This window comes from Aquila chrysaetos, chromosome 4 (genome assembly GCF_900496995.4).
Source record: "Aquila chrysaetos chrysaetos chromosome 4, bAquChr1.4, whole genome shotgun sequence".
Classification (NCBI taxonomy): domain Eukaryota; kingdom Metazoa; phylum Chordata; class Aves; order Accipitriformes; family Accipitridae; genus Aquila; species Aquila chrysaetos.
The window spans coordinates 63,214,336-63,227,211 of record NC_044007.1 but is presented as its reverse complement, the minus strand read 5'-3'; positions in this window follow the sequence as shown (position 1 = coordinate 63,227,211).

Sequence of the window (12,876 nt, the reverse complement as noted above, 5' to 3'; positions counted from 1 at the left end):
ATCCAATGTAGCAGTTCTGCTGACCCCCCTCCTTACTTCTCTAAGAATTGAAAACTTCATCATTTTGTGCTCGCTATGCCCAAGGCAGCCTCCAACCATCACACCACCCACAAGTCCTTCTCTGGTCACGAACAACAGGTCCAGTGAGGCACCTTCCCTAGTTGGTTCACTCACCAGCTGTGTCAGGACATTTCCTTCCACACACTCCAGGAACCTCCAAGACTCTTTCCTCTCTGCTGTATTGTATTTCTAGCAGACATCTGGTAAGTTGAAGTAAGGGTAAATATATCTTTTTTTTGAGGGGGGGGAGGAAGTCCTTTCTTTTTCTATGTTATTTTATTTCCATTTAAAAGAAAGGTCTTTGAATAGCTTCCTTGTAATCAGGTATTTTTAAGGGCTACAGCTAGCACTGAGAAAGTGAAGCTTTGGAGTAGTTTTCTCGTTATGTTTTGTTTCCTTTGTCAACACTGTAGAAAGAAAGCCTTCTCTTTCAGTCATTTCTTTAATGACCTTTGTCACCAGTCTTCGAACTGAGCTTAAGACTTTCTGTGAGGGTTTCTGCCATTCTTGCCAGAAGTCTCTGATGTAAACACTAAGGAGAAGCTTTAATTGATATGCTTAAAATAATTAGAAAGCAACAGAGCTCAGCAGGGCTGTTTAGGACTAAAGGCTAACAAGGAACCAAATCCCCAGACAACGATGTGATCATTAGGAAAACTCAGAGATAAAACATGACATTTTGGAGAGCTAGGATGTGTGATTCAAAGTATTCCAAAGGAAATAAAGAAAAAAAAAAAAAAAACCTTGCAGAAATAGTGTGTGGAAATGAAGCAGAATTTTTGTCTCTGTGAGCACATATGTCCTTTATTTAAAGTATAATATTTTAATATTGCTTATGGCTGTGACAGTCTTTATAGATACAGTTATTTGAGACATTCTTGTGAAGTTCTTATATGCAGAACTTAAAAAGCAATACTCTGTTTTTCTAATACCTGTTTTTTTTTGTTTTTTTTTTTAATGCAGAGATGTATTTCCATTTATTCACCATGCTAAAATAATAGTAATTTATTCAGCTGATAACATCAAAGTGGTAGGGGCAAGTTTGCTAAGTCTTTGGAATAGCTGAAAACTCATTTAGGGTAAAGACCATATGTAAGTTGCCCATGAGTCATCACCTTAGAACATGAACATTCCTACAGTATGTCCAGTTTATGTCACTCGCATTATGAAAGAGCATCAGGACTTCTCTCCCTTCAACCTTCCAAATTATAACTAAAATGTGTTGTCTGCTCGAGAGTTTAGAATAAGTAGCATTGAATTTGCAAATAAACTAATATAAGTTTTAGGAAGGGCATGTGTGTATTAAACAGCGAGCTGACTATCTGCAGCTATAGCTGGTTTGTCCTGCTTGAATTTAGTGGTTTTTGTTATTTCCTGATCCTAGGCAGAAGCAAAATAATTCTACAGACAGTTTGTCTTCCTTGCCATTTTACTACATGTTCTCTGTAATAAGTCGCAAATAGCTTTATAGTCAGTATCCCACTGTTATTAATTAAAGAGCAGTGTACTTCCAGTGTAGTAAATTGCTAATGAGTCTCACTAATGTCTTAAGATAACAATGATTACATGTCCATGACTAGAAGATATGCTTCATTGGCCTTTGTGGTTTTTTTAAAGATACAAGGACTGTACCAATACGCTGTACATACCCATGCTAATGACATTAGCTGGACTGTGCATCATGACTCTACCAGTGCATGCATGTGGAGGACAATGCTGTTTCTGTGGCACAATTGTGGTGGGCAAGGCACATCCAGCACCCAAATTACTAAACATCAGCTGTGGAGCCAGGGTAGAGGCAAAGCAGAACTTGTGAGTAAGGGTGTGAGGAGAGGTAAAACTGGGACATAGGAAAAGGAGAGGGCTGTTTGATTTCCACATAACAATGCTTCCTTAACTGATGCTGGAACTCATATTCCTATAATGAATAATGGTGTATCTTCCTTAGTAACATTCTCCTTTGTTTAGTGAAAAGTAGTACAGGCATTTTCTTCTCTCATCTGCTTTTTGCAGCAGTAGCAGTGGTAGCCTTGACTAACCCATACTTTTAAGGATGCGCTTTCTGACTTTCTAAAACTCTCTGAAAAGTTATAATTCAATAACATGGTATTGTAAAAATGGGTGAAATAAGACTTAATGTGATTTTCACCAGTATTAACTGATATTATATTGTTCCTCTGTAGAATAGGGAACAAAAGAAAACTTATTTTATAAGAACTTGGGTATCACTCAAATAACTCTATGGTAAGAAAACCCCAAACTTTTATTATTTATTTACTTGTTAAATAGAAAGGTATTATTATTACTACAACTATTATTTGTGTGGATCAGCTATTCGTAAGAAGAGAGGATAGAGATACATAAAATTTAGGAGATGAAAAGAATGAAATTCAAGTCTTTGAAATATATAAAGAAACAGATGTTGAGTGAAGTGTGTGGATGAGGATGTGGGGAACTGTAGAAATATATACATCTTAAATCTAGACCATATAGAGTTGAAATAGAAAATAAAAAGTGAAAAAAACCTTGGAAAGAGGAAAGCTGCTCCTAGAATTTATTTGGAAAAAGCAAATACAAATGTCCTGATAAAATGTGCATGTTCTTATTTGGTTGGAGATACTTTTCTACAGTTTAGGAGGGTTATTGAGAGGCTAATTGCAGAACAGAACCTCAACAAATAAGATGTAAAACACTTAGAAGACAACAAGGAGATAAGAAGTATCCGACATGGAGCAGTATCTGACATGTCAACAAATTATGTCAAAAAATTGAAATTTCTTTCTGCAAAAAGGTAACAGACTTTGTAGATAAGGGAAGCATTAGATGTCATACTGTCTTGATAGTAAGTCTAACAATATTATCTTCCATGATATCTTTCTAAATAAGTAAGAAGAAACTATGTGGGGTTTTTTTGAGGAGCACAATTCTGATAGAGTATTCACATTTATCGGTAGTTCGCAGCTAGAAAGGAAGGAGGTACTGGACAGGATATCAGAGGGATCTGTCCTACCTTCATTTCTGCTCAGTGTTTTATCAGCCAGGATGATGGAGTGGAAAACCTGCTTATTAAGCTGATAGGATGGATTGTAAGGATGCTGGGAGGACAGAACAGGTATTCAAAATGGTCTTAAATCAGAGGAATTAATCTTAAATAGTTGGATGAAAGCCAATGAGGTCAACACTTACTCAGAAATAATGAAGTGCACAAATACAGACCTGTGAGCAACTGGTCAGTTTTGTAGAAAGGACTAAAGGATCATGATGAATATAATCAATCACATAGTTGCAAAACTTTTCAGAGCAATACTGTATCCAGTTTTTGTCACTGTGCTTTGAGAGAGGTGTAGTTCCATTGGAACTAGTCCAGAGTAGGACACTGAAAAAAATAAGTAGATGAAAAATCAAGTCCTGTTAAGAAACATTGAGCATCTTAGGTCAAAGAGGGGAAGCCCTAGGGGAAAGGATGAAGGGGGAATGAGTCTTCAGGTACCTAAAGATACATGAAGGTACCTAGAGGGTTGCTGCAAACAGAAGAGAACTTGTCCATTTTCTATGTCCGTAGTGCTACAAGACTAGTGAAATTCTGGAATACAATGGTGGGAAGGTTACTGTACCTTCACTTAGGGATGCAGGCAGGGCAGACAAAACTCTGTAAGGAATAACACAGATATTACAGATCCTGCTTTTGAACATGGGTGTGGACATTGCAAGATCTTCAAACCTTCATTGCAGTAATCCTATGATTTAGGCTGCTGAATTTTACTAGTTAATTGCACTTATTCTATAGTCACTTTCTGGGGTAAGGTATGTGTATGTTTTGAGGGAGTACATGGAAGGAGGGGGTTATTTATATGAAGAAAGAATTAGAGGATGGAGCTTTTACAGTGTGATGAAAAATACCCGCTGTAGGATAGGCTTCACCAACAAAAGTTTTATGCACATGGAAGCCTGTAGTCTCACCAAAGTGTTCTGGAAACTCTTTGAACTGTGTTGAATGGAAAACAGAAAAAGGAAAATAACCAAAATCAGGATGTTAGCACCTATAGTCTATAACCACCAAGACAGCAGTTGTATCTTGTGATCTGGCAGTGTCTTCTGAATCTTAGTGTATTGCACTATTTGTCTCAGCTGTCTGGTAAGGAAGGAGGTTGTAATAAATAGGAGGTGATATGAATGGCTTTTCTGTAAATGACTTGAGAAAGAAAAGGTGTATTTTATATTTCTTTTTTGTTGTTGTTTATCTGCCTATTTTCACTATCTTAAATTTAACTCTTTATTCAATTCCTCATAAAAATTTGTAAATGTTCTTTCTTTTTATCAGGAGTTAATAGCATCCTTCTGTGTATAAACTATTCTCATAAATATGTATGCTATCTTCTTAGCACCCTAATTTAGTTGAATGTGACAGTAGAAATCTGTTGGCATTGTTAATGACTCATTTTCTTTTAAGAGAGGAGATGTTTGAAGTTGACTTAAATATAATAATTTCAACATTAAATGGTATAAGCAGCACTGAGCATAATATTTTGGAGTGTCCTGAAGAGTCTCCAGCTGTAATATTAATAACTTTTTTTTTTCCAATTATCTTGTTCTTTGAAAGTACTCTTCATTTCTTTCCTTCCTTCCTTCCTTCCTTCCTTCTTCCTTCCTTCTTTCCCATATATTGGGTTACAAAGTGATTTCTTGAAAATATTCCTATATTCCTCTATGATAGAAAAGCATATTTTACCATAACTTTTTCTTGATGAAGGTGTGTTGTATTATCACCAATAAGTGCCAAATATGTATTAACTTATATTACAATAGTTTCAAATAGTAGTCTGGAATTTTTAAAGTTAGAACAAGATCCCATTTTGGCCGGAACATGGCATATAGCTTTAGCCTTCAAATGTGGAGGTATTTCCTTCTCTTTGACTACAGAGATTTCCTAAAGTGACCAAGCTCTGAACTTAAGTGTTTCCATCAAGTGTTTAAATTAAATGGAATGAATCTAAGTCAGAATAAGACTATGGTAATCTCTGAAATGCTCACACTATAAACAGATAAAAGAAAGAAGAGTATCTTGCAGTAAAATAGTCTGGCAAAAGAGTTACAAAAGAAAGGTGTGCTCCATGTAAGTCAGGTGGAAATTAGAACCCAGACCTACTTTCAAAAAAGGGACATCTAGCACATAATAGGTGAACCATTATTATTATTATTTAACATATCTTCCTTTTTGCTATCCAAATCAACCATGTAAAGAATCTTTTTTTAATTAAAGAAAAAAAAAAGTTGACGATGTAGTTTTAGAGGACAGCTGTATATACCTTTCATGTGATGTGACCCACCATAGTACATCACTTTAAACCTCTCAAACTTTGTGGGGTACTGTTACCTCTGTTAGACATATCCTGGAATGGCTGATCTAACATGGTATTGTGCAGTGCAGTAGCTCATGTCAGGTCAGGATATACAATGTACATACTAAGAAAAAAACCAAAAACATTCCCTGCTCTTTTCCCTTCCCTTCCCTTCCCTTCCCTTCCCTTCCCTTCCCTTCCCTTCCCTTCCCTTCCCTTCCCTTCCCTTCCCTTCCCTTCCCTTCCCTTCCCTTTTTGTTTTTATGTTAAAAAACAAAACTTAATGAAAATACAGGTGAAAGCAAAGTGTGAAGGCTAGACATACCTTTTGTTTAATTGTTGCTGATAACACCTAGACTATCTGCTCTCTTTTACTAGTATACAGAGAAACTCTAGCATTTTTCTATTTAGAGACTGCAACAAGATACAACAGCAGGTGAAAAGGATGCGATGAAGAACACTTGGCTGACTGTGTTTGCTGGATCTAAACTAATTTCTCTTCTGCTGGTCCAACTGCCCTTTATTTTGCAGGTTGTTTTCTTCTTTATTCTCTCCCCCTTTGCTGTCTATCCTTTGCACCTAAGGTTTACACATGCATCAGTTTTTCCTGGTATCTGAAGAGAATCATGCAGAGGAAAGGATCTCCATTACTCTAATAAAAACTCTTAAAACATAGACCATGCACACAAGCAGGAAAACAGATGAGTCTTGAATTGCACTCTTAAGTCCCACATAGCCTAATTTAGAGGTGGACGGTAGGTTTGATGGAACTTGTAGAAATATTCTTTCACTGGCTTTCATAGATGTAATCAACATGTTAAAACTATTGTTTTAAGACCTCCAGTTGACATAATCTTTTATGGCAAATAGATGGAACTAGGAGGTGTTTTCTATCTTTAAAATATTTGTGCTTTGTTTTTCAGTGTCAGTGTACTGGCTCCTGAGTATTGGTAATAAATTCCCACATGAATTTTAAAGAAAATATATACCAGACAGAACATGATGACACACTGCTGTGGTCAGACTTAAAGAGAAAGGAAGATGTATACCAGCTCAGAAACAAGACCTGTAGATGATTTGTGTTTTACTGACCATTGGACTGATTTCTTTGAAGAGAGATGACTGACTTCTGACTTAACTCATAGTTATTTGTACAGGCACAGTGTCAACTTCCTAGATCCAGAATGGCAATGTTTCTTACAAGGCTTACAATGCAGGTGAGTTGAGGAAAGGTGTTTATTGTAATGTTTTTTATCATCTAGGTGCAAGATACAGTGAAACTGAGTTATGCAACTGAATTGTAGCAGTGCTACATATCAAGGTGCCGCGATTAGATCACTGGTCGGCCTGGACCAGGGAAGAGACAGATAACACACATGGTGTGAGTGCCAACTCCGTCCTTTATGGCGCAGTTAATTCCTTTTATACTAACAAGGGTAGGTGGGATTACTGATATGTCATAGGGAGGCGACGACTAGCCTTCTACCTTTCCATGACATCGCGAGATCTTCCGAACGGTGTTCCCTACACTGAATATGAAATTTATTATATTAATACTTATTCTCTTAAAGTGAAATGCCTGAAGTATAAAAACAATCATTAACTAGAATGTTGCTAAATGATGGTGTTTATGACCTAATGATTATAATTCAAAGTTCATGGGATAATACTCATAACTGCAATGTCAATATAGGTGGGTGCAATTTGCATAAGGGAGCAATAGAGGAAAAGAAGACAGGAGGTTAATACTCTTGAGATTAAAATTTGATACTAAAATGCATATTGGTTAAATATTTTGGTTACACGTTACATAAAATGAGCAATTGCTGTGGTTTGTGCCTCAGGTTTTCTAGGGTAGAAAAGAATAACAGTTGTAGACCATCTTCAGAAGTTCAAATGAAGTCAGAATACTGTGGAAAACCTCAGATTTTTAAGCATATGTGGGTAACAGCCATGCATAACGATCCCACTCTTATGATGAGCCTGATAGCTTTCCTAATTCTGTATACTATGACTGGGTAGTCAAAGAAAGTGAAAATCTTATCTAAAGGCAAAACTGAACTAATAATGAGAAGCAATAAGTTTAAGTAAGGAAGAAACAGTTGCTGTGTGTCTGTCTTTGTACTTAGTGATAGATGATAATCCCAGTTCACCTGGCTGCATAGATTTTTATAAGTACAATGTACAAAATTAATGTGATACGAAGCTGACATATGTTGCCTGCGAGGGGTGTTTTTATTTATCACATGCTGGAAGCTGATGCTAGTAGTACAACAGCAGCTGATGCTAGTAGTACAACAGCAGGACACTGTCCAGCTGTGTGTACCTTCCCCTAAGAAGTTGGCAGCTCTGCTATTGGTACCTTCTTTTCCTGACTGGACTTTGCTTTATAGGCATACTCTTGCCCCATTTCCACATTTAAGCCTAGTAACTCAGGAGATAACACATTTTCTATCTTGTGTTCAGTGAGAAATTATATTAAAATGTTTCAGAAACTGAGAGCTGGAAGTGCCTATAATATTTACACATTCCTTGGCATAGATAACACATTTTATGAGTGCTTTAAGGATCAATGCAAATGCTGTCATTGATGAACTAGAACAGAATTAACATCATTCTGGTGAAATTTGTCTTGCTATCCTCAGTGGAGAAATGCTGTGACCACCAGTTAGGATACTGGCAGAAAATAACAAAAGAAGATTCATCTTGGAGAAACATGGGCCAGTGTATCTGGGGAATCGTAATAAAAAAATCAGCTACCCAGTAGAAATAACATAAGGTCAATATCCCTCAGAGAAACATAGTGGTATACTGTGCAGGACATGAATTGTTTGTATTCACCTTTACTTCCAGCCATGCTATGTTTTGGACTTTGTATTCCTCAGGACAAAAACTGGGAAGGTACCTCCTTCTCCTCAGCTGGAAAGAATGGAAAAGAATATTACATTGAATTCTGGATGTTAAATATCCCAATTTATGACCCAATTTACTACCCCTTTTTACTAAACTCTTACATACTACCAAAATCAAATTAGAATAATATTCCAGCTAACATAAATTAGCCTATGTCTTCCCATTCTAGTACTAAACTAAACCAAAACTTTGAGGACATGACCAGAGGCTGTGCATGGTTTAACTGAGATATGCATTACATTACAGCAGAAGAAACCATAGTTTCTTCTGCCAGGTTGCTGATCTAGAAAGAACTGTAGGGTACAAACCCTTCCAAAGCCTTGGAAAGGGTTGGAGGAAAGTTCTTAAACTAGTTTCTTCCTTGCTTTACTAATTAACGTAAATCATTACAATGAAATGAAAACAGACAAGTAAACAAAACATCTAGCACTTGCAAAGTAACTGCTGCACATGTTTCAACAGCAAAAAGGAATATTCCCCAGATTAATTGTACTTCAGGGAAACCAATCTTCCTTTCCCCTGCCCAAACCCATGTGCCTGTGCAGCTAAAAAATAGAGCAAGGCAAAACAGACTCGACTTTGGGAAATAAATTTAATTTACTGCAAATCAAACCAGAGTTTTGATGAATGAAAAATAAGAACAAATCTAAAAATACCTTCCCTCCACCCCTCCCTTCTTCCCAGGATGAACTTTACTCCCAACTCTTCTACCTCCTCCCCTCGACCCCCCCCCAAGCATGGCAGGGGGATGAGGAATGGGGGTTGGGGTCAGTTCGTTACATGTTGTCTCTGCCACTCCTTCCTACTCACACCCTTCCCCTGCTCCAGCGTGGAGTCCCACTCACGGAGACAGTCATTCACGAATTTCTCCAACATGGGTCCTTCCCACAGGCTGCAGTTCTTCATGCACTGCTCCAGCATGGATACCTTCCACGGGCTGCAGTCCTTCAGGCACAGACTGCTCCAGCGTGGGTCCCCCCACAGGGCCACAAGTCCTGTCAGAAAACCTGCGTGGGTTCCTCCCTGGGCTGCAGGGGGACAGCCTGCCTCACCATGGTCTTCCCCACGGGCTGCAGGGGAATCTCTGCTCTGGCACCTGGAGCATCTCCTCCCCCTCCTTCTTCACTGACCTGGGGGTCTGCAGGGTTGTTGCTCTCACATGTTCTCACTCCTCTCTCCCAGCTGCTGTTGCCCAGTATTGTTTACCCCTTCTTAAATACCTTTAAATCCCAGTGTTGCTGATGAGCTCAGCTTTAACCAGTGGCAGGACTGTCTTGGAGGTGGCTGGAATTCGCACTGTCAGACATGGGGGCAGCTTCTGGTGTCTTCTCACAGAGGCGACCCCTCTGTCATAGTTTAACCGCAGCCGGCAGCTCAGCCCCATGCAGCCACTCGCTTGCTCTCCCCTGGTGGGATGGGGAAGCGAATCAGAAGGGTAAAAGTGAGAAAACTCGTGGGTTGAGATAAAGAGAGTTTAATAGGTAAAGCAAAAGCCAAGTACGCAAGCAAAGCAAAACAAGGAATTCATTCCCCACTTCCCATGGGCAGGCAGGTGTTCAGCCATCTCCAGGAAAGCAGGGCTCTGTCACGCCTAACGGTGACTTGGGAAGACAAATGCCGTCACTCCAAAGGTCCTCCCTTCCTTCTTCTTCCCCCAGTTCTATATGCTGAGCATGACACCATACGGTCTGGGATATCCCTTGGGTCAGTTGGGGTCAGCTGTCCCGGCTGTGTCCCCTCCCAGCTCCCTGTGCCCCCCCAGCCTCCTCGCTGGTGGGGTGGGCTGAGAAGCAGAACAGCCCTTGGCTCTGGGTAAGCACTGCTCAGCAACAACGAACACATCCCTGTGTTATCAGCACTGTTCTCAGCACAAATCCAAAACACAGCCCCATACCAGCTACTAGGAAGATAATTAACTCTATCCCAGCCAAAACCAGCACAAACCCTGCAGCACCTCCACTACCAAAACCTTGCCATTTGAACCGAATAAAGTGGGTAAGGCAAGAAGGACCTTTATTTAGGCTATAAAATGTAATCGACTCTGTCATGGAGAGATTAGCATATAGTGTGTTTTCAGACCATATAAGAAATGTATATTCTAAGTCTTATCTCAGGTGTCTTACTGTCATAATATTAGGAGATTTCCAATCTCTTGTTTACATCTGTTACAGCTGTGTTAATAAAGATTCTTTCATCACACTGGTGAGCTTAAAACTAAGCCACAACTTAAAAATATGTGGGAAGGTAATTTCGTACACTGACTGCTAGAATTATGCAAAGGAGAATCTGTGAATCTACTAAATGAAACAAATAAAGATGGTGAAGATTCATGTGAACAATTCAATACTTTAAGACTGCAAAAGATACCAAATCACTTTTATAAAGAAGAGCAAGTTACCTTGACCACATATAAAATACTGAAAGATTGAATGTTTCTGGGGAAAAAAAAGAAAAATATCTTACCAGGTGATGTGTTTAAGTTTTAATAATAGCACCTAAACTCCATCTATATTAATAAGCTGCTATATTAGGGAAGAAAAAATGTTGAAGTAAACTCTCCCACACAACTTTCTAGTCATAATCGTTCCAATTCATTCTACAGATTAAACAATACAGTATGAAATGTACTGATTAATAGAGATTATGTAATAATAGAAAAGGCACTTGTAGAACATCAGCCTAAGTAATGTGGTTACCAGCTTCATCTAAATATAGCTATAATTAGAATATTAAGGTGAACGTGATTTAAAAATGACACGTGGGAAAAACAGGAAGTTATTTTTAAACTTTTTAAACTGAATTTATAGGCTTTACAATCGTAGAGTGGCTAGTGACTCTTGAATGTGCATGTGTGTTTTCAATGTTTTACCAAGAAGCAACTAAAAATTATGTTTGCTATGTCTTTCTTTAAAAATACCTTATTACTGTACTAACTATCCTACGCAAAAATGTAGCTCTGTAGAGAGATGCTTTTCATTCTATTTTTAAACAAGTTGCTGAAAAGAACTACAGTATTTTAAACCATTTGGATTCCTAATTGCTGATATATAATGGCACTTAGTACATGATTTAGAGAAAACATGGTGTTGATTAAAAGCATATATTTCCCTATGAGAAGAAAAACAGCGTATTTTGGAAAAAGCAATACTTAGAAAATTACAGCTGGCAAATTATGAGCCCATTCCAACTCTCATTAAACTAAATGGCCATGGATTGGGCCCAGAATGAAGCTAATCAAAATGAAAGCAAAGTTGATTACAAAGGACTATAATGATATTTTGGTATTAATTTGGGGGGACATTGTAGACAATTAGACAATAACACTCTGGGCAAAATTAAAAATGTTACAGATTTTGAATATGTGATTTTGAGACTCAAAGCTATAGAGACCTAATTTACATTCCTTGCAGGCTAGACTGCACTGAAATACATTCTCCTTTCTTGTCTGTACAACCTCTTGAATATTTGCTGTAGCAGAAAGTGTCTTTCTCGCAAAAAAAAAAAAAAAAATTTTTTCTGTTATTATTGTGGGTTTTGTTTTCTTTTGGCTAAACCACCTAAGAGGCTCGAGTTAGCAGTACCTGACATTTCCAACCAAGATTTAATTACATTTAATAAAGTAGTTCTTTCTCTTGGTCAAATCCTGGGTTTTGTTGGAAGGGCATGAAGCCCGTATTTAGCATGAAGCTGATGTATCCATTTCTCTGTCCCTGTGGTTGTTTTGCACAGGCCTGTCCTCCTCTGAAGGCAACTGGAGTCTCCCAGATGGCTGATACTCTACCTGGCAGCCAGAAACATACTTGAAGGTCAGCCTTAGAGCTAGATTTTCTAGTTATGCCTCTTTTTGACTGTTCCTTTTACAGCAGCAAAAAGAAGTGCTCTGAGAGACTTTAAAGCCAGTTGCATGCTAGGTTTCTTCTTCCACTGGCTTGACTGGTGAACTAATAATAGCTGCACAGATTTACACTCAGGTGCTATGTGGCAAAGACGCCACATGTTAGAGGAAAAACTATGATTAGCTGTAAACTTTATTAAGGAATAAAAAACACATCTCATTGCCTGCAGCCGTATTAAATAGAGGATTAAATGTATAGCTAATATATGCCTGGTGCACAAAATAACTAAGGAATTTGGGAGAATGTGAATTGTGTGTGACAAGGCAATAGAAACAAGGTTTGGGGTTTGTTTTTACTTCTTCATGTAAAACACTGCATTCTCCTTTACCTCTTTTATTTAGTGTTTTGGGTTTGTGTGGCGGGGTTTTGGTAGTGGGCGAGGGGCCGCAGGGCCGGCTCCTGTGAGAAGCTGCTGGAAGCTTCCCCGGCTCCAAGTCGGACCCGCCACTGGCCCAGGCCGAGCCCGTCAGCGACGGCGGTAGCGCCTCTGGGAGAACAGATTTCGGAAGGGGAACCGGGAGCGAGCGGGGGGAGTGGGATGTGAGAGGAACCCCTCTGCAGACACCGAGGTCAGTGAGGAGGAAGGCGGGGAGGAGGGTTTGCCCCTGCAGCCCGTGGTGAGGCGGCAGGCTGTGTCCCCCAGCCCATGGAGGGGAGCGGGGCAGCAG